The following is a 21,167-nucleotide window of genomic DNA, read 5'->3' on the forward strand; positions in this document are numbered from 1 at the left end:
TCTTATCTATCCATAGTGTTTCATATGCAGTGATTGACTGCTCCAATTGATCCGACGCGTTTCGCTTGCAAGCTTCCCCAGGGAGTTTAATTCCCGGCAAGAATCTAATAGTGAATACATCATTTATTGTTTAACAGGATGTCCATCAATAATCCATGCTTTTCAATTCTATGTATAGTAATTATATTCAACTAAACACATTTCTTTCTAAATATAGGCTATCTATGCAGCCACTTACCCACGGGTACAGGGTAGTCAGGAGACCTATCTCCGGGAAGACAGGAAACAAGAAGAATCCAGCCTCCCCTGCACAGTGTAATGTTTTTAAATATTTGTAATACATTTCTATTAATTTCTAAAACTCTGACTCCCCTTTAAAGCCCCACTACAACCTTGGTTGTAAATGTGTGTTCAATTGTTATAATTGGGGTGTGGTCTCAGATCACCTGGGGTGATATTCTGGGAAGTGCGATTTGTATTGGTTGCTCCATCCATACGTGCATTGCATACAGCTCCTTCGCATGTCCTGTAGAGGTGCCTGGACTGGAGTGACATCACATTCTTGCTCCCAGCACCTCTGCAGGGCATGCAAGGGTGTTGTACAAGCAATGCATGTATGAATGGAGCGCCGTCACAACACAGCAGCCCACACTGGACCCCAGCCTGATGATCCACTCCTGTTCTCATAAGGTAGGGAGAATGGGGGGGGATCTTAAAAAAAAGATAAAACAATTAAATGTTTTTTTTGGAATGTGTATATTTGTGTGAGATTCTGTCTGTGGTTGTATGTGTCTGTCAGTGTTTTCCAGGGCCAGTTCACACTTGCCATTCATCACCACCTCCCGCCCACAGTTCAATTACCTGCACCAGAACACGCGGTACTGCAATGACGTGCATTCCATTGCAGTGCGACTTGGGTCGCGACTTAATGACAAGGACAAATGTGGGTCCTGAGGTTACACATGTTGAAAATCACTGGTCTGAGATGTTGCAGAGAAAATACCAGATATTTAATCATCCTACTTAGAGTGGTCCAACTTTTTTTTTGCATTGTATGTTTTTGGATGTTATCTTGGTGGTGTTTTCTCAGATTTACATATGAATATAGGTTTAGCCAATACGACTATTCACTTTGATAATAGACAGGGATCTTTGACCCCTTGCAGCACCTAGGTGCACAATTGTTTAAACAGTAAATTTGTATGTTGAGCAAAGCCAAGTCTTGCAGTGTAGGTGACAGCTGGTCCAGATGCAAGCTTCATGGTGGTCAGATTTTACCTGAATATCCAGCCATCCCCTCAGGTTTATGGCCATTTTTTTGCCAGCTGGCACTACTGATTCAGGTTTGATAAAACGCGATTGAAGTTTTTTTTATCTTACACTTATTATCTTTCTAGGCTAATATAGTTTGCATGTCAGCTAAGCATATAAATGGATTGTATGAAGTTATAGAAAGTGCATGTAATGTAACTAGATAAAAGTATTATGTTTTGTGAATGTTATCTGTCAGCCTTTAATCACACTTTCCAGACTGATGTGTATACATAAGTCTTTACTTATTAAGTAGATCACAGAGTACTGAATATGTGAATCAGTCACTTCATTTCAATAATGATATCAGGACCTAGACACATATATTAAATTGTCATTATTTAAAAAAGAACCGCACAATTAAACTGCCTGAAAAGGCCAAGCCTTTTATATGATATCTGCCTTTCCTCTTCTAACTCACCTTACTTGGCTTCCTATTGCAGTAACCAGCATTCTGTTTTTTATTTAAAACACGAGGAACAAAGAATTATCTTAAACTCCAGCCAAAATAGTTATTTTGTTTTGAAATTCTGTGAATCTCAGTTTTTTTTTCCCCGTCTCACTCCCATTACTGGCTGTGCCCCCCCCACCCCTGCACACACACACACACACACACACACACACGCAGAAATCTGTTTCTCCAGTTTTGTATATCTGCCAATCTGATTTTTTCCCACAAAACTGAAAGCTTTTATCTGCTGATCCACTGACTCTTCCAGTTAGTGAATGGCAGGGTGAGTGTTGGGCCCTCACCATCCTGATACTGGACTGTATATATGTCAGCAGGAGGTAGTGGGGAAGATGGGGTAAGCAAGCATCTATGTCTTTTGTTTTAGCCTTTAACTAGGTAACTACAGTGCAAGTACAGCAAGAAAAGAAACAGATAAAAACATGTAAGCCATAGAGTCTTCTTTCTTTATGATTGTCCTACCAGGTCTTTCTTATCTGAAAGTAACTCCTTCTTTGGGTACCTCCTGCTTAGCATAGGCAGCCCACCATTGCTTTCTGGCCTTATATTAGTAAGTGACTAATTCTAACAATGATTTATTGTTATAAATTATACAAAGAAATAGGATGATTCTCTTAATGTCATACATACATTTCTTCAGTTAGTTAATAAGAACTTTTGCTGTTACATTATACTATGAAGGGAATTTATCAAAACTAGAGCACACAAAAACTGGAGCAATGCATGGCAACCAATCAGCTTCTTTCTTTCCTTTTTAAATCTTAGCTGAACAAACTGAAGGGAGAAGCTGATCGATTGCCATGCACATCTGCTCCAGTTTTTGTCTGCTCCGGTTTTGATAAATTCCCCCCTATGTGTTTTTTAGCCTTTGGGGAGGATTGACGTAGGGGGAGAGGTGGGCACGTTTGTCTGCACCTTCATATATGGGTGCAGATTATTACATTTTGAAAAGATCATTCCTATTCTCAGACATGCCAGTCTGGGTGATCCAGTGCAGTTCTAGTTCATTGGAAGCATAAATCTCACCTTTAATCAAAAGTAATAGTTTATAAAATGTTATATATACTTTTAAGTAGCAGAAGGATTACACAAATAGAAATCTAATCAAGTGTAATGTTATATAAAGCATTATGTTACATTTTTGGGAATAGATTGCACATATTCAGTGACAAAGAAGAAAGCAGAAATTAGCCTATATTCCAGTTTTATTTTTTCCGTGGGTGATATGAGCTATCATGACTCATTTCATAAGATTATTTTATTTCCCTGGTGAATTGTAAAGTCAAAGTCTTTTCCCCCTTATAAATTCTTTGCTATGTTAAGGGAAATTAAGTGTATCTGGATAGTGAGAATATATCATAAAAATACTTTAAAGGGTTTCTTTCCTTTAAAGTGCCGTAATTGTACCATACAATAATTTTATGAATCCATATAGGCAAGCTGCCACAAGGAAGAGAACATATAGCTTTTTCCTTCAACTAGTCTACAAAGGGATGATAAAAATCACCTTGTTAACCTTGTGATCCAAAGGGGCATTTGCTGTAACTGTTAGCTATTGTACAGTTAGGGCAAGAGTTCAAATGTATACTAATTGTATAAGAATGATTGTGCTAACTCAGGCCAGAAAAGACACAGTAGTATAACTGGGCCATGGTAAGTCAAGGTAAACTCTTACTTTTCACAGAAAGATGAAGAAAAACTTATGAAAAGTAGAAGATATTTGGAATTTGCTCTTATGCTTTGGGCATGTTCTAGGACTCCCCTTGGTTTGTATACTGGTTGGTACTATATATTCCCCAAGCCCCATACAAAATGGCCCAAAAATATGGACACATCTCTACCCCTCCACTCCTTAAATTACATGTATAAAAATGATTTAAGTATGCAAATTAGTGAGAGATTTCCTGTTGAACTGGATCTTCTACCTCATTGGTTAGGTCCACTTATTCAAGTTACCCCTTCCCCTTCCCTGTGGGTGGAAAAATATATAATATACCTGAATTCTTCCCATAGTGCCTAGACAAGGGTGATGTCATCCTGGTTCCACCCAGAAGCTTGGAGAATATTGAGCATCTGAAATATCCCAAGAAAATGATCCTGCACAGTGCTGCAGTATCTTCTTGTGAGGTTTGGGCTACTTGGCATTCATCAGGAGGATGACCTCACTCTCTGGGCTACAGTGGTCAGAGAAAGGTGAGATATTATCTAACTACCCCCAAAAAACAAAAACAGGTACTTTTAATATAGCATTTCAGGGAAGGGAATAAAGCCGGGATCTCAAATTGACCTTTATGAAAGTGACTCAGCTTTGTGTCTCTTCTTTGTTCAGTCCCCTGGTAGCCATGTAGTATGCCAATTAATGCTTGTCCAGCTGGAATCACTCAATTTATGTACAGATGGAGCGAAGGTATGGACTGTCCCTTGCATAGTGAGACTTGTTTGGTTTTAAGAACAAAAAAGAAAAAAGGTAAATAAACAACATGTTGCAACCAATAAATCTTATTTATCTCTTTGAACTTCTCCACTGTTTATACAAGATTTTACAAACCAATTGCATCATTCATTTGTCATTTTTATACTGGAACACAACAATAAGGGTGAGTGTAACACAGCACAAAGTGATTTCTGTTATGCACCATTCACAAGTAGGGAAAGTCAATGGAATAAAAAGTATCTTTCATTAATGCACATCTAAATCAAAAAACTAAAAATCTATCTATATGTAGAGGAGCAATGTAGCTGCCCCATGGAAAGCATAATCTAATTCAGGTTTGTAAAAACATCAAGGCGTGATATTGGCTTCCTTCGATATCTAGTTTTAAGTTTCCCTTTTTTTCACTAGAACACATTGGGGGACCGTTATCAGAACTGTCTCATTGTTTGCAGTTGCCAATTTGTCCCTTCTTTTATTCATAACAACAATTTGCATATTAAATTAGCTGCTATGAAAATAAATATACACTGAGTGGCCAGTTTATTATGACCACCTGACGTTTGTAGGCAAATTAGTTATAATTAGCTATAATTTTCGTGCTGAAGTTGCTAGAGGGCCAGACCATTATAAATAGGGAAGCAGGTTGTTTATCACGACAGTAGAAGTGATTTTTTTCTGAAGATACGGGTAAACAGCGCAATTTAACAGCCTTTGAACGTGGGATGATTGTTGGCGCGAGCCATGGAGCAAGTATCAGCCAAACAGCAGAATTCGTTAAATGTTCAAGAGGGGTTAATTGTTAAAGTGTTTAAAGACTGGACTGTCAGCCAAAAATCTGGGTCTGAACATGCGAATTGTGGCCGTCAGCGACTAGTCAATGTTAGGAATCATGACTCATTTCATAAGATTATTTTATTTCCCTGGTGAATTGTAAAGTCAAAGTCTTTTCCCCCTTATAAATTCTTTGCTATGTTAAGGGAAATTAAGTGTATCTGGATAGTGAGAATATATCATAAAAATACTTTAAAGGGTTTCTTTCCTTTAAAGTGCCGTAATTGTACCATACAATAATTTTATGAATCCATATAGGCAAGCTGCCACAAGGAAGAGAACATATAGCTTTTTCCTTCAACTAGTCTACAAAGGGATGATAAAAATCACCTTGTTAACCTTGTGATCCAAAGGGGCATTTGCTGTAACTGTTAGCTATTGTACAGTTAGGGCAAGAGTTCAAATGTATACTAATTGTATAAGAATGATTGTGCTAACTCAGGCCAGAAAAGACACAGTAGTATAACTGGGCCATGGTAAGTCAAGGTAAACTCTTACTTTTCACAGAAAGATGAAGAAAAACTTATGAAAAGTAGAAGATATTTGGAATTTGCTCTTATGCTTTGGGCATGTTCTAGGACTCCCCTTGGTTTGTATACTGGTTGGTACTATATATTCCCCAAGCCCCATACAAAATGGCCCAAAAATATGGACACATCTCTACCCCTCCACTCCTTAAATTACATGTATAAAAATGATTTAAGTATGCAAATTAGTGAGAGATTTCCTGTTGAACTGGATCTTCTACCTCATTGGTTAGGTCCACTTATTCAAGTTACCCCTTCCCCTTCCCTGTGGGTGGAAAAATATATAATATACCTGAATTCTTCCCATAGTGCCTAGACAAGGGTGATGTCATCCTGGTTCCACCCAGAAGCTTGGAGAATATTGAGCATCTGAAATATCCCAAGAAAATGATCCTGCACAGTGCTGCAGTATCTTCTTGTGAGGTTTGGGCTACTTGGCATTCATCAGGAGGATGACCTCACTCTCTGGGCTACAGTGGTCAGAGAAAGGTGAGATATTATCTAACTACCCCCAAAAAACAAAAACAGGTACTTTTAATATAGCATTTCAGGGAAGGGAATAAAGCCGGGATCTCAAATTGACCTTTATGAAAGTGACTCAGCTTTGTGTCTCTTCTTTGTTCAGTCCCCTGGTAGCCATGTAGTATGCCAATTAATGCTTGTCCAGCTGGAATCACTCAATTTATGTACAGATGGAGCGAAGGTATGGACTGTCCCTTGCATAGTGAGACTTGTTTGGTTTTAAGAACAAAAAAGAAAAAAGGTAAATAAACAACATGTTGCAACCAATAAATCTTATTTATCTCTTTGAACTTCTCCACTGTTTATACAAGATTTTACAAACCAATTGCATCATTCATTTGTCATTTTTATACTGGAACACAACAATAAGGGTGAGTGTAACACAGCACAAAGTGATTTCTGTTATGCACCATTCACAAGTAGGGAAAGTCAATGGAATAAAAAGTATCTTTCATTAATGCACATCTAAATCAAAAAACTAAAAATCTATCTATATGTAGAGGAGCAATGTAGCTGCCCCATGGAAAGCATAATCTAATTCAGGTTTGTAAAAACATCAAGGCGTGATATTGGCTTCCTTCGATATCTAGTTTTAAGTTTCCCTTTTTTTCACTAGAACACATTGGGGGACCGTTATCAGAACTGTCTCATTGTTTGCAGTTGCCAATTTGTCCCTTCTTTTATTCATAACAACAATTTGCATATTAAATTAGCTGCTATGAAAATAAATATACACTGAGTGGCCAGTTTATTATGACCACCTGACGTTTGTAGGCAAATTAGTTATAATTAGCTATAATTTTCGTGCTGAAGTTGCTAGAGGGCCAGACCATTATAAATAGGGAAGCAGGTTGTTTATCACGACAGTAGAAGTGATTTTTTTCTGAAGATACGGGTAAACAGCGCAATTTAACAGCCTTTGAACGTGGGATGATTGTTGGCGCGAGCCATGGAGCAAGTATCAGCCAAACAGCAGAATTCGTTAAATGTTCAAGAGGGGTTAATTGTTAAAGTGTTTAAAGACTGGACTGTCAGCCAAAAATCTGGGTCTGAACATGCGAATTGTGGCCGTCAGCGACTAGTCAATGTTAGGGCAGAACGGAGAGTGGCAAGACTGGTACAAGACAACAGAAGGGCAACAGTGCAGTGTCAGATTCCTCGCATCACCTTTCAACATCTTGTGGAGTCACGAGGCGGCCCAACGAAGTCATCTCGCGGAGTTATCTCGTGGCCCAACGAAGTACTGATGGGGTGGTCATAACAATCTGGCCACTCAGTGTATCTTCATGTATTAAAAAAAAGTGCTCCTTAGCACTTCTAAGTTCCGAGGTTAAATGCCATTGCTAAATACGTGCTCATAGTTGCAGCACAAAAAAAGAAAAGAAGCAGACTTTTGCTATTTGGCCACATAATTATGCAGCACTAAAACTGTAGTCGCAAAACAGACTCAAAGTTTCATGCTAATATTTTTGCACACAGTAAGCCCATGAATTAGTACGCAAATGCTTTGTGCTCACATTCATTAGTTTTAAATGTTGAATTGGGTCATAAGCTATCAGTTACGGAACAGCATATTGGAACATATACAATGAGATCAACATGTAGATATGACAAAAATAAAGTACAAATAAACTACAGTTTTAGGAAACCCCTAGTAGTATCCAAAATTCTGCCATACAGTTTGCCAGAGTAAACAGAGAAAATAATGGAATGCATACATTTACACATGTAACACTAATTGTTTGCAGCAATGCGGCAAGTGGGTTACTGAGTCTGCAGAATCACAGAAGTTCAGAATGGACAGTGTTTTCCTTTTTATCGGATATCCTGACCACTGATTCAAATGTTGTTTGACATTCTTCACTTTAAATACTCAAGAAAGGCACTGCACTTTACATGATGTTGAAAGCTCTCACAGAATAAACCCATTATATTAGACATCCCAGCAGACACTTGTGCAATCAAACTGAACTGTTTATATATAAAAGATATTATTCAAAGATTTAAGGACTTTGTGGACTACACATGCTAAATATTCTAAGTGAGACATTATTTACACAGTAATTGGAGGCTGTGATAGTCACTTGGTATGGGTGATATCACAAAAAAACTCCAATTCATTATATATATTGTTTTCTTTCAATTCTTTGCATGGGAATCATGTTTTTACAGTATGTCTTTAAACAGCTCTGGAAAGCAGACCATGCTATCCATTGGACTCATCAGGATGAGATATTTCAACTAGGACTCCACCGCAGAAGAAACTGCCATCATTTTTGTGTTATTTGGAAGCTAGCATAGAATACATGTTCTTTTTAATAGAGTACATGCAGATAATCTTTCCATACATAGCTCCAGCACATATGGAATCAATACAGATTAACCAGAGACAAAAGAGTCTGTTTGCAAAAATTGGCAAAACAATGGCTTTTCATTTTGCTGAACTGTTTCAGCAATTTACCATTGCTACTTTTTACCTTGATTACTTTTACACTTTTAGGGTTCCTCCATTTGGTATTGTTGACCTTTGATAACTCAGATCTGTGCATGGGCACACTCTAGTTTAAAAACTGACGAGCTTATTAGCAAAACATTTAAAAAAAATGAATAGCCCTGCAGAGATTAAAATAAAAAATGTCTCCTGCTGAAATATTCACCTAATCATTAGGACTGTCCCCTGCAGATTCACTATACTGCTCTGCAATGTTGTGCCATTCTTCGTCCGGGTTGAATGACACCCAGATCTATCTAGTTCACTTCCTGTAAACTCAGGATGTCAAGGACCCACTTCCTGGGGGTATATCAATGGCACTACATTATTACAGCCAGGTTGATTGGGGTTGCAAAACTGGAGTTAGGCTTTAGAGCTGGATAAGTGCCCTATATTAGTGTCTGAGCAAAAAAGTTTCTCTCTTCATATTTAGTATTCTAATTGAGCTGATCTATTTTCTGGATTGACTCTGGTCTGCATGCCTGTTTGTATGCCACCTACCCTGACTTTCTCTCTGGTTTTTTTTTTGGCTTCCATGCTGATCTGAATCTTAATAGGTCCCTGCCTTATCAGTTAGAACTTGACCTAGTGTACTATCTGTTCATTAGCTGTTATCAGTGGCGCAAACCTGAAGGCTCAGTGTGGAAGTTGCCATGTAGCCAAATCCATGTTTGGTGCAAAGGTGAAGACTGAACATCCCTCAAACTACGTGCCTCTGTGTTAGGGAGAAGGATTCACGTCTAATTGTGGCAGATGGCTTTACAGCAAAGTCACTGTGCAACTTACTGAACTTTAGTAAGTTTATTATGACTGGGGTTAAGTAGTATTACATTCTCAAACTTTTTTTTTTTCAATAATGAATCTAGTTCAAATATACATTGACCAGCACAATATTTCTTTACAATTTCGCCCAATCACTTCCCTGAATTTCCTGTTGAGTACAATATCACAAGAGGGAGAGTGCACTCACCAGCAGCAGTCCATCTACTAGCTTGGAGAAGCGAGTATGGAGGAACAGTGAGGTAGCTTTTAAAGTAAGGTGCACATGGAAGAGCTTTACACAGTACAAACACAAACAATTCCCAGCACACTTACCAACTAGCCTGCAAAAAAATATGTCTAAAAATTTGCCTGGAAAACTATGAGGTTTTAGTTGCACAACATTTGCAAAAGCCTCGTCAAGGCTCCTCTGTGTAGTGTGGTCCTAACTCTAATCTATGAGAGCTTCCATCTAGAAGAATATGTAGCAAAGGATAAAATAAGTACAGATATGCCTGGAGATAGCCCATTCCTCCAGAAAGGCACAGAGACACACAAGAAGCCCAGCAAAGCCAAATGACAGCTGAAAACCCCCAGTGTGTCCCCACACCAAACCCATTGGGCTGTGCTGGGCTTCAAGTCCATAAATTATCTGTGTGCAGCTGTCAAAACTATGGAGATGTGGGAGCTGTGCATGCTCACACATTGCTTCTTGCAGCTCCGAGTTTTGACAGTCACACACAAGTTGTGCACGGACCTGGATGCATTTTGTATGCGTCCAAGGCCATACACTGCCTTTGTGCGACTGTCAAAACTCTAAGCTGCGAGAAGCAGCGTGTGAGGGCGCAAAGTCTCCCTGGACTTACATGTGCAGCCCGCACACTTTTTCCTGCAGCTCCGGGCACATGAAAAAAAAACGCCCTTCACTCTGTATAGGGCAACACTCCCCATGTGAATGAGGCCTTACTGCAAATTCAACATTGTGACAACCATTATGACAGCTGTCGATACCAAGAGTTAGTGTCAACTGTTTCACAAGAATATCATAATTATTTTTATTATTTGTAGTATTTATTAAAATATTCTTATATAATAAATGTTTGGAGGTTGAAAAACAGTTTAAAACTCGCTCTTTAGGGAACTCATTTGGAAGAATAGACCCCCACGAATTAAACTTGAGACCCTACAATACCCAAAGGACCAAGGGGGTATGTCTCTCCCCAACCCATGGCTCTACTACATTGCCTCTCAAATTCAACATCTGGCTGGGTGGGCCCAGACCTCTGACCCTCCTTCTCCCCCTAATGCTCAACTTTTGTGTACAATGTATGGGAGTGTACCCCCAATCTCTTTGCTGGAGACTCCACGTCTGGCGCGGTCACCTTATATAACATCAAGGATGATTGCCAGGGTATGGGTCTCGGCAAAGACTCTATTGGCAATGTTGCAATTCACGGTATACACCCCACTTTGGCAAAACCGCGCCCTCCCGAAAGTGTTTAAACTTAAGGGTTTTGAGACTTGGTGCCAGAGGGGTATTCACAAGCTCGCAGATGTATACTCCTCTGGCTCTCTTAAAAGCTTTCCACAGCTGCAATTGCAATATCAGTTACAAAAGTCCCACTTCTATCAGTACCTACAACTGAGACATGCCTTGTCCACCCATCCAGGAATCAAGGAGATTCAGATCTCTCTCCTTCAATCGCTAAGTTCAGTGATACTCTCCACTAATACGAAAGGGCTGATTTCTGAAATATATGCAATTCTCCTCCCGCGCTTTTTAATAAAATATCCGCTCTCAAGCAGGGAGAGATGGGAAGAGGAACTGGGCTCCATGTCGGACGAGGATTGGGAGATGGCCCTACATGGTGTTGGGCTCTCATCCTTGTCCTCGTCACATAGGTGGACTCAAATATCTATCCTACAAAGAACTTATAGAACTCCGGAATTTTTGTTTAAAATAGGGCTGCGGACCGATGCCAAGTGCCCTAAATGTGGCATGGCACCGGGCTCCCTTATACACCTGCTGTGGCGCTGCCCCAAACTGGTCAGATATTGGAGCGGGGTCACTGCAGTTATTAGTTCAGTCTTCGCGGTTCAGGTCTCTTGCTCTCAGTACACATGCTTGCTGGGTATCTTGGATGCCGACCTGTGGGACGATGTCACTCTGACTGCTGTATCCAGGGCCCTGTTTGCAGCACGTAGAGTGATTGCGCTTCACTGGATCTCCTCAACGGTCCCCACGGTAGGCATGTGGATAAAGGAGCTTGACCGCTTGATAGCATTCGAAAGAGTGATATTCCAACATAGAGATAATATCTCTAAATTCCATAATATATGGACAAAATGGATACCTGTGCAAGCTTTGTACCCTTACTTATTGTTAAGATGCTTTTTGGTTCTTTCCCTACTGTCCTCTGTATTTGTATACCCTTTCCTAGTGTGTTCGTGATTTGATTGCTGTCAATATTCTGTTCATTTGTGCTTAATCACGATGTACCGAAAGCAACATGTCACTGTATTGTTACTTCTCTGTAAAACTTTAATAAAAAATACTTGATTAAAAAAAAAAGAAAAGAAAAACAGTTTAAAACTTCATGATGGGGCTGATGAGTTTGGGGACCCTGACCTACATGCTGGCAGACTACTCTCTGTATGCAGACAAATATAGGGTTAGAGGTCAAGATTGCTCAAAAAGGAGGACATTTGAAGTGTATCTAATGACAATTAACCCTGTTAAATATTTATTGCTGGGTGTCCCTGCTAGAAAGATTCACCCTCTCTCTTGGCGGTGAGTGGAAATCTTTCAATGGTGACCTTTGCTGCTGTGACATCTGTCAAAGAGGTGACTTTCATATGCTTTGGAAAGATTTCCCCTTATTTCCTATTGTGTCTGTGGGACCGGAAATGAAGTAAAAAAAATCCTCAAGAGGACACCGACAGTACAATGAAATGCCTGGCAGGTGGCTTAACCATTTCCTATTTTATCTAAAAAAAAAAGGTTTTTCACTTTACATAAACTATGTCTGTATGTTAGGATAACCTTTCTGCATTGTCTTTTTTTTTTTTGGTTTGTAGCTGATGGTAAAGTTCCACTGCTACTCTTGTAAGTATACCTCAGGTGGTACAGGTTTGGGATTTTATTGCTGGCAATTAAGGGATTTAAAGCTCGGGATCTTGTTTTCAGGATGGCAGCTGGGTGCTAGGGGGTGTGGCGGACATACTGTAGGCCTGAAAGACAGCAGGAGACCAGGGGCATGTGCTCCATATGCTGAGACCCAGGAACACCTCTACTTGAGTCTTTTTTAGTATTAGCCTCCTGTAATCACTTTCACAGAGGAACTTGGATTGGGAGAGGAAGTGGCAGCACCCTGAGGTGATCAGGGAACTACTGAATACAGAAGACATGGTTATAGCAGGGGTGAACACAGAGATGACCTCATCCATGTGCTGCTGTTCCTTCATTCTTTAGTCACAAGATGGGGTGGGTCCTAGAACAGGGTGTATTAGTTATTTGCAGTGACCAACTAAAAAGAATTACAGATCCTTTTGTAGCCACGATGTTTCACATGCATTTATTTTGTGTACAGTATATAGTTATTTGCCTGGAGTTCTGCTTTAAGTAATTATAGCCCACTGACAATTGTTATGGAAAAATGTGTACACTTTAGTGGGAACTAGAAAAAGTTGCAATTTTTTAAAGTTTTTATTTTGTGTGACTCTTACCACTTCATGAAACAGACAGCATGCAACTAGAGAATATTTCCATCTTTGCTTCATTAATGATTAGAGGCAGCAGTACACATCTGTAAATAATATGTGTTCTTCTCTAATATTTTTCCATTTCACCCAAAGTAAACTATTTTTATATTTCAACAAACAGATGTGAATATCCTAACAGAAAATAAACAAATCCTGTTAGCTATACTATTATCAAGTTCCCATTGCCTTGTTAGAATTGGTCTGAAGCCACAAGTAGTTAGTCACTGGCCATTGGCAAAAAACTACTGTACTTTGCTTTTTACAGTTGTATTTTATTTTCAAGCTTATTATAAGTCCTGCTCATTTATATTTTAAACAGCTTTGCTTTGTTATTTACATGGAAACTTTATCGGTGCCTTTGGACACAGGTTGTTCTGATAGTTAAAGATGAGTTAAAGGAGCTCTGTATTTATTAATACATCCCTAAATGTGTTTTTAAATGCAAGCTGAAATGCTTTCATGGTAATAGTAGAAGAGTTTAGAGTGCCTTCATTTGAGGCTTATTCTTTTGCTGTCCAATCACAAGGTGTTTGTGGGAAGACACCTGTAAGTAGGGCTGGACTGGGACGAAAAATAGGCCTGGATATTTTAGACTGAGCAGCCCAATCACATGACCCCCAAAGACCCTGCCCTGGTACAATCTGGGGGTGGAGCCAAACAGGGAAGTGCAATCGAGGGATGGAGCAAGCTGCTAGTATATACAGGAGGAGCCAGCTGCTAGTACATACATACAAACCTTGCCACATTATGCAAACCCTGCAACAGCCACCATACAAACCTTGCAACAATATAGTAAGCTTGCTACAGAGAAGTCTTGTGATATTACACTTATTGTTATGGAAGGGAAATCAATGTTTCAGTATTTTCTTGAAACCAAGGGGTTGATTTACTAACCTTTTTAGTTTCAAAAGATTTTTTATTTTTTTCCACATATATAAGTTGAGTTACAAACATTGCGTACACCCAAACATTTGGGCGTCAGCATTTAAAAGCTTTACAATCAGTGGTTTCTGCATTTAAGAAATAAAAAAGAATACAATCTGTTGCAAGGTATATTAATTCGTGCTCAAGCTGCGTCCGAGACTTGAGTGGATTCGGTCTTCCTGATTTACTAACCTTATAAACACACCACGAACATGTATACACCTCTGTAGTGTGTTCCCTCCCAGCATGATCTATGGGTGGAATCTAAACACCTTTGTAGTGTGTACACACCCAGCAGGTGTGTTGTGCAAAGCCAAGCATGAATTGCAAGGTGATGTTGTGTTGCTTGCGTTGATGAATGCAGGAATGTAAATGCATGAGCTAACCATTTTTGTCTAAACTGTGAAGCAGCATTATATATGCATCATGTGCATGATTTTTCCATATATGGCATTAGTGGAAATATGCTTTTAGAGACTTTTTGGTTGATAAATAAGTTTTGCTGTGTGAAAATCACACGCACCTCGTGCGTGCGTGTGTTTAGGTTAGTAAATCACCCCCCAAATATCTCCTTCAAACTGAGAATGCCTAGTAGATGCAGAATGGTGTATGTTGATGCTCCCTGGAAGTGAGAATCTTGTTGAAGCTGTTCCCGACATATACAGCAAGGAAGAACACCCAGAATGCATTTGATTTATTTTATTTCCCAATTAGTCTAGGAACAACTGGGATTCTCTGTGAGGGGTTTGCTTGCTTGGCATGTTTGGGCTGATTTTGGACAAAGTGCTCAATATCAGCAAAGTAAACAAGGAGCATAGAGTTGTAGGGGCAGCATTTCACTGTACTGCTAGTAAATCATACGGACACTTTTTGTATCTTGACAATGCAATAAACAACCACTGAAGCCACATCTCAAAGGGCTTCCTTAGTAACTGAAACTCTTACTGTACTTTCTCAATGTCATCACTCGTTGACCTGATTCCACATGATACCACACCATAATCACTTTTGCAAAATTGGTAATTTACTAGTACCTTAGGGTTGGCTCTACGTTTGTTTACCAGAAGTGGTTGAAGGGTTCAGCAAAAGGGTTATGATTTACAGTGATAACTAATTAAAGACTTCTGTATGAAAGTGCAAACAAATACCGAAACCAGTTACTATGTGATACAAAAGTAGTAAACAATAGTAAAATAAACAGAATGATTGAAAATTTGTGTCTCACATGCTCCCCTCCCAGTCACTGCAGCTCACAATGCGGTTGGGGGGCCGGAGGGGGGGGGGGTCCAGGTACAAAGGCAGTGCTATCAATCTAGAAAGCAGTGGGCAGAATTAGATGTGGTCAGGTGCTGACTGACAAGCTGCAGGCTTATGAACCAACAATGGCATTGCTGACAGTAATACTCCCTGCAGCATATTTCAATCCCACTGTAGTACAAGTAGGCACAACCTACATGAGAGTTGCAACTCTGCTCTGAATTCAGGAGCAGAGCAGCACCATTGCCACCCCATCATAGGAAGTTGCATTAGGTGGACTTCACTGGCAGGGTTTAACAGGTACATTGCAGGACTTTGAAGGAGCACTAAGAATAGGTAACAGTAAGTGCAGATTCACTCATAAAATATGTTTTAATAGAAGGTCACAATTTTACTTTAAAACTGATAATATCGTTCTAAATTATTTCTACTAGAACCAGTGACACAACTGCAATAGATGGAGCTTTAACAGCTATAGCTGTGGGACTAGTGGTCTGTGTGAAGTGTTTCTGGGATTTATTTATTTTTTTATTTACTTAAAAAATAAATGCTTGATAAATGTTATGTTCTACATCTAATATACCATCTTGCTGGGAGCACAGTTTGAATTTATGCTGAGCCACTGCTTCTGATATTTTCATAGCTTCTTGACTAGTAATATTGTACACAGCAGAGTGAAAGAATTGCAGCACAGCAAGTACATCTTTTGTGTGGTTATTTAAAAAGAAGATTACTCATGTAGCAAAGCTGATGTATTGTTGCTTGTTGGAGGTCTTATGCTTTAATGCTTCAGTTGTGTCGTTATCATTCATGTATTAGATATATGTACACACATTTCAAGTGTATTTGCAGAGGTATTCATCATGCGTGATGACAATAGTGGGTTTTGTGCTTCTTATAGGAAATGGAAAAAAAATCCTGTTTTTTTTTTAAATAAAAAATCCAGACTAAAGCCTTATAGTACCCAAACGATAAGGAAGGGATAACTGTATCAAACACATGGGCCTACTTTTTATGACACATTTGTAACAAAAAGTTAGGAGATAAAAGCTTACTTTCTGCATTAGGGGCAGTTACAATGTACATTTCTTTTCATGTGCATGATAATTAAAGCCAAACATGCAAAGAGCAAAGGAAAGGAAAACATGTGAAAAGGAGCCTAAAGCTCCAACTCCTGGCTGAATAGAAAACTACATAATGTTCAAATGCAATATTTTAAATGTACCTGGCACAAAATATATATTTACTTTTCTTTTTTAGTCCTGATCATCATAAATAAAGACAAATATATGAAAATCCCTTTAATGTTCCACCATCTCCTCCTATATCTGTGATGTAGGAGAGCTATTCTCAAACACATCCACTATAAATCCCTTACTCTCTCTCTCCCATACAGAAAATATGATATAACCATATGTCAGTAGTAGACATGTGCGATTCGTTCCATTTAGAATTGAAATTCAGACGAATGTTCGGAAATGTGGACATTCGGATGCATCTGAATTCTTCGAAAGCAAAAATAACGAATCCGAACGTACTCAAATTTTTAATAGTGAAAATTTCGTATGCATCCGAATTTCTTTCAAAATGTTTTTCGGGATGAACTTTTGTTAAACATCAAAGTAAAAAAAATGGGTTAGAGCTCTCTCCCGAATAGATACCAGACCCTTTAGGTAGGAATTTTAGGGGGGGCCCCAACACACAAAAAAAGCGTGGGGCCCCCCTAAAATTCCTACAGACCCTTAATCTGAGCAGCGGCCTGGCAGAGCAGGAAAGGGAGCGACGAGCGTGTGCCTCCCTCCCTTTTTGCAATAATGAATGCAGATCAAACAAATATACATTGCCCAGCAAAGCATTGCTTTACATTTTTGCCCAAACACTTACAATCAAAACAGCCGCTTCCACCAACTGTGGCTCTGTATCAGATCCCTTCGTAGTATGGAATGCCCATAAGGCCGTCCTGCGAGGAACCCTGATCCAGCTGAATGCTAAACTAAATAGACTTAGAACACAGCGCCTTAACTCCTTAACGACTGAAATTACCTCTCTGGAATCCCAAAATAAAGCAGTGCCGAATGTATCTTTAGCTAACAAACTACAGCGCCTTAGATACGATTTAAGACTACACATGTTAGCCCAATTTGATCGCCAAATGTCTAGATTAAAGCTGCACTACTACTCCAATGCTAACAAGGCAGGCACCTTTTTGGCAAAAAGACTTAAGGCCAGGAAATTACAAACTAATATTCCTCACATACTTAGACCCACAGACAATCATAAACTCACGCACCCACAGGATATAGCAGAGCAATTTAGCTCCTACTATCACTCCTTATATAACCTCCAGACGGACACTAGCACCCCACAACCCACACAGACTGACATTAACCACTTACTATCCCGTATACATCTCCCACATCTCTCGGCAGATCATCTGACTTGCCTGAATACTCCCATCACTGCTGAGGAATTAGGGAAAACTATAGACTCTCTCCCGAACAATAAATCCCCCGGGCCAGACGGCTTCTCAGCGGAATATTATAAAACGTTTAAACTCCTACTACTCCCGCACCTTTAAGAGATCTATAAAGAAGCTATATTAAACTCTTCATTCCCCCCTGAGATGCTTCGGCCCTTATTGTTACAATCCCCAAACCAGGAAAGTCACCAGACAAACGCAAAAATCTTGGCGAATCAATCAGGGCAGGGCTTTGCACAACACACCTGCTGGGTGTGTACACACTACAAAGGTGTTTAGATTCCACCCATAGATCATGCTGGGAAGGAATACACTACAGAGGTGTATACATGTTCGTGGTGTGTTTATAAGGTTAGTAAATCAACCCCATAGCTTCAGTGAGGTGTCATACTACAAGGTTAACGCTACTAAATCTTAAATACTCGACCTGGGGGTTGCCCCTAGGACACGCTCACACATAATGAAAACACTCCCCTACATATGGAGCCAGACGAGCATTTCCTACCTGGGAATAAAACTCACTGCATCTACACCACAGTTATTTAGCGAGAACTTTACCCCATTCTTGGCAAATCTCCAAAAACTGTCTAAATTTGAACTAACTTGGTCAGGGAGGCTGGCGGCCTTTAAAATTATGTTACTTCCTAAACTATTGTATCTGTTCAGGCCTATACATATCCCTATTCCCCAAACATACTTCCAGTCGCTACGCTCAGCTCTGCTTCAATATATCTGGCAATATAAGAAAGCACGCTGTGCTTACTCTCACCTAATTAAACACAGAAGTGTAGGAGGTATGGGACTTACCGACTTTAGAGACTACTACTTGGCCTCAGTTCTGGACCAACTTAAAAAATGGTTTCGCCCGTCACCTGGCACATTGTGGTGTGACATTGGACGGTCCTTAACATCCACCTTAAATCTGACTCACTTCCTCTTGGCGACATCCTGGCCTAATCGCCCCAAAGTTGCACCTGACATATCTCCACCTATGGTGCCTCCATTGCAGCATGGGCCCATCTTACTAATTCGCACTTGACATATGCCTTGACTAGTGATATTCAACTTCCTCTTAATATATGTGAAATTCTTATTCCTAATCTCGATTTGAAAGCGTGGTGTGGATATGGGGTAACGCAAATCTCTGAACTGTATGAAGGCGCCACAGTCAAACCCTTTAGAGCTCTGCAACATATATACCCACTCCCCTCAACTGAACACTTCCATTTCCTGCAAATTAGACATTAGATTAGAAAATAAATTAGAAAATACCATCCAATCTCTGGTCACTATATAATAGCCCATGTGCCTCGAGAGGGGGCATCGCCTTGATTTACAACACCCTACATCACAAACTGCTATTTTTCAAATCCCCACCTTTTGTAAAGTGGGAAAAAGTCCTTGAATCAACATATACTACCCACCAGTGGTGTACAGCACTCTCCTACTTATACTCAACTTCAAAATGTGTAAATTACCCGTCACGAAGGGGTTAATACTCCCATGTTTGGGATAATGTAATACAGAACTGTCTGTTAATAACCTTCAAAATCTAATAAAAAACATTTGACAAAAAAAAAAAAAAAAAACAGCCGCTTCCAAGTTTCTCAGCTTGGGTTCTCTGAACTTCCTGTCCAGTACAAGACCACAAAAGGACAGTGCAGACTGCAACAGCTGTTCATCTACTAGCTTGGAGAATGGAGAAGAGAGGAGAGGGGGCCGAGGGGGAGGAGAGTAGCTTGATTTGCTGTGCTTGAGGAGACCCACACAGCTTACTAGCACACACAAGGGTGACTGCATAGCATTCTGCTTGAGAGAGGAGTCACTCTAAAACAGGATATCAGGACCAGTGCTCAGGAGACCAACTGATTCTGCAGGAAACTAAAACTTTTAAACATCAAGGAGCAGCATCCATTGTAAGTGATTTCATCAGCATTTGAAAAAGCTTAAACTCCTTTTGACTTTAATATCACTGTAACCATTTACAACTTTACTTGTTCGTGGCTCACTTCCTACTCATTGGACAAAGATGATGATGGTTATTCATTGTTCAGCGAGCAGACTGGAGGCAAAGACTTGATGCTGCATTGCTGAACCATGAAATACGCGTGTCGCCTGGCTGTACAGCTTGATATATGTGTGTAAACCAAAAGGTTGTCGCACAGAATACTAAATCATTTTATGGGTAAAAACATTCACATGCATTCATTTTAACTATCTATTTTGTTTTCTGCCTGAAGTTCTACCCCAACTGTTATTTTAGAGAAAAAGAGTTATTGAAGGTTTCATGCAAAATACCTAGTTAATGTCAGTTGTGTACGTTTATAAGAATATGAGAAGTGTACACAGGGGTCACAAGGAAGGTTTGATCCAAAGATGTTGTTTATAATTATCAGGATTTTACTTCAGTATCTCACCGGGCATCTCCAAAGATCATCTGTGTCCTGCCCACACTGGATATAACTGGTCATATAGTTCTGAAATGAGGCCATTAACATTATTTGCTAGTACTAGATCACTAAGAAGAGGAGTAGGTACATAATTCAAAGAGGGTGGACCTACCGGTAGATTGTACCTGCATAGCATGTTGCAGCTGTAGTTTTAGATACAATTTGCCATTTTCCAATCCACATATCATGTGTAGCTGCTAATTTGATTAAAAGAGTTGCTATTGTATAGTTCACACACCTTTCCATATTTCCACCCTCTTCTGACCTTCAAACTCTTCTAGCTTCATAAATTCTAGAAAGGATGCATAATCCCGAATAGGGGTTGGACTTCAAACAGCAACATACGTAATTGCTTTATGGAAGTGCACATCTTCTTTCCTAAACTGATTAGAAATGCAATAAAAGCTATAGAAGTTTTATTGACTAAGGACGTCAGTGTCATGTACTAGTTTGAACAAGCCAGTTTCGACAAGCAATTCAACCTTTCCAGAAGGCTGATTTGTCAGAACCGTGTATGTCTAATTTTATTGTACTTGGCACTAATTTTTAGTGCTGCACTATTTAATAACTCATTAAAATAATTTCACACATAGCTGTCCAACTGTTCAAGCTGTTTACATTTTGACAAATGTATCTGCTGCATCAGTTTTTCTCGCAACATGCACCAACTGGTAAAACACACATGTACTCTGCAATGCAGTGTAACTACATTAACATTCTCGACTTGGCAATAAAGTATATTTATTTATATTTCTGTGTGTTTATTTGTTTTTCTCTGCTTTCTGTATTAAGACCATGATTGATTTTTCATATGTACTGCATAATACATTCTCCAGTGAAATATATTTTCATCCCTTTTCATTCAGTTCTCATTTTCCATTCATTTTCTTTTTTTTTTTACATACATGGAAAATTAAATATTATGAAATCAATAACATTTTCAGTGCCTCA

Source organism: Nanorana parkeri, unplaced genomic scaffold, assembly GCF_000935625.1.
Source record: "Nanorana parkeri isolate BGI_ZX_2015 unplaced genomic scaffold, ASM93562v1 scaffold162, whole genome shotgun sequence".
NCBI classification, from domain to species: Eukaryota; Metazoa; Chordata; class Amphibia; order Anura; family Dicroglossidae; genus Nanorana; species Nanorana parkeri.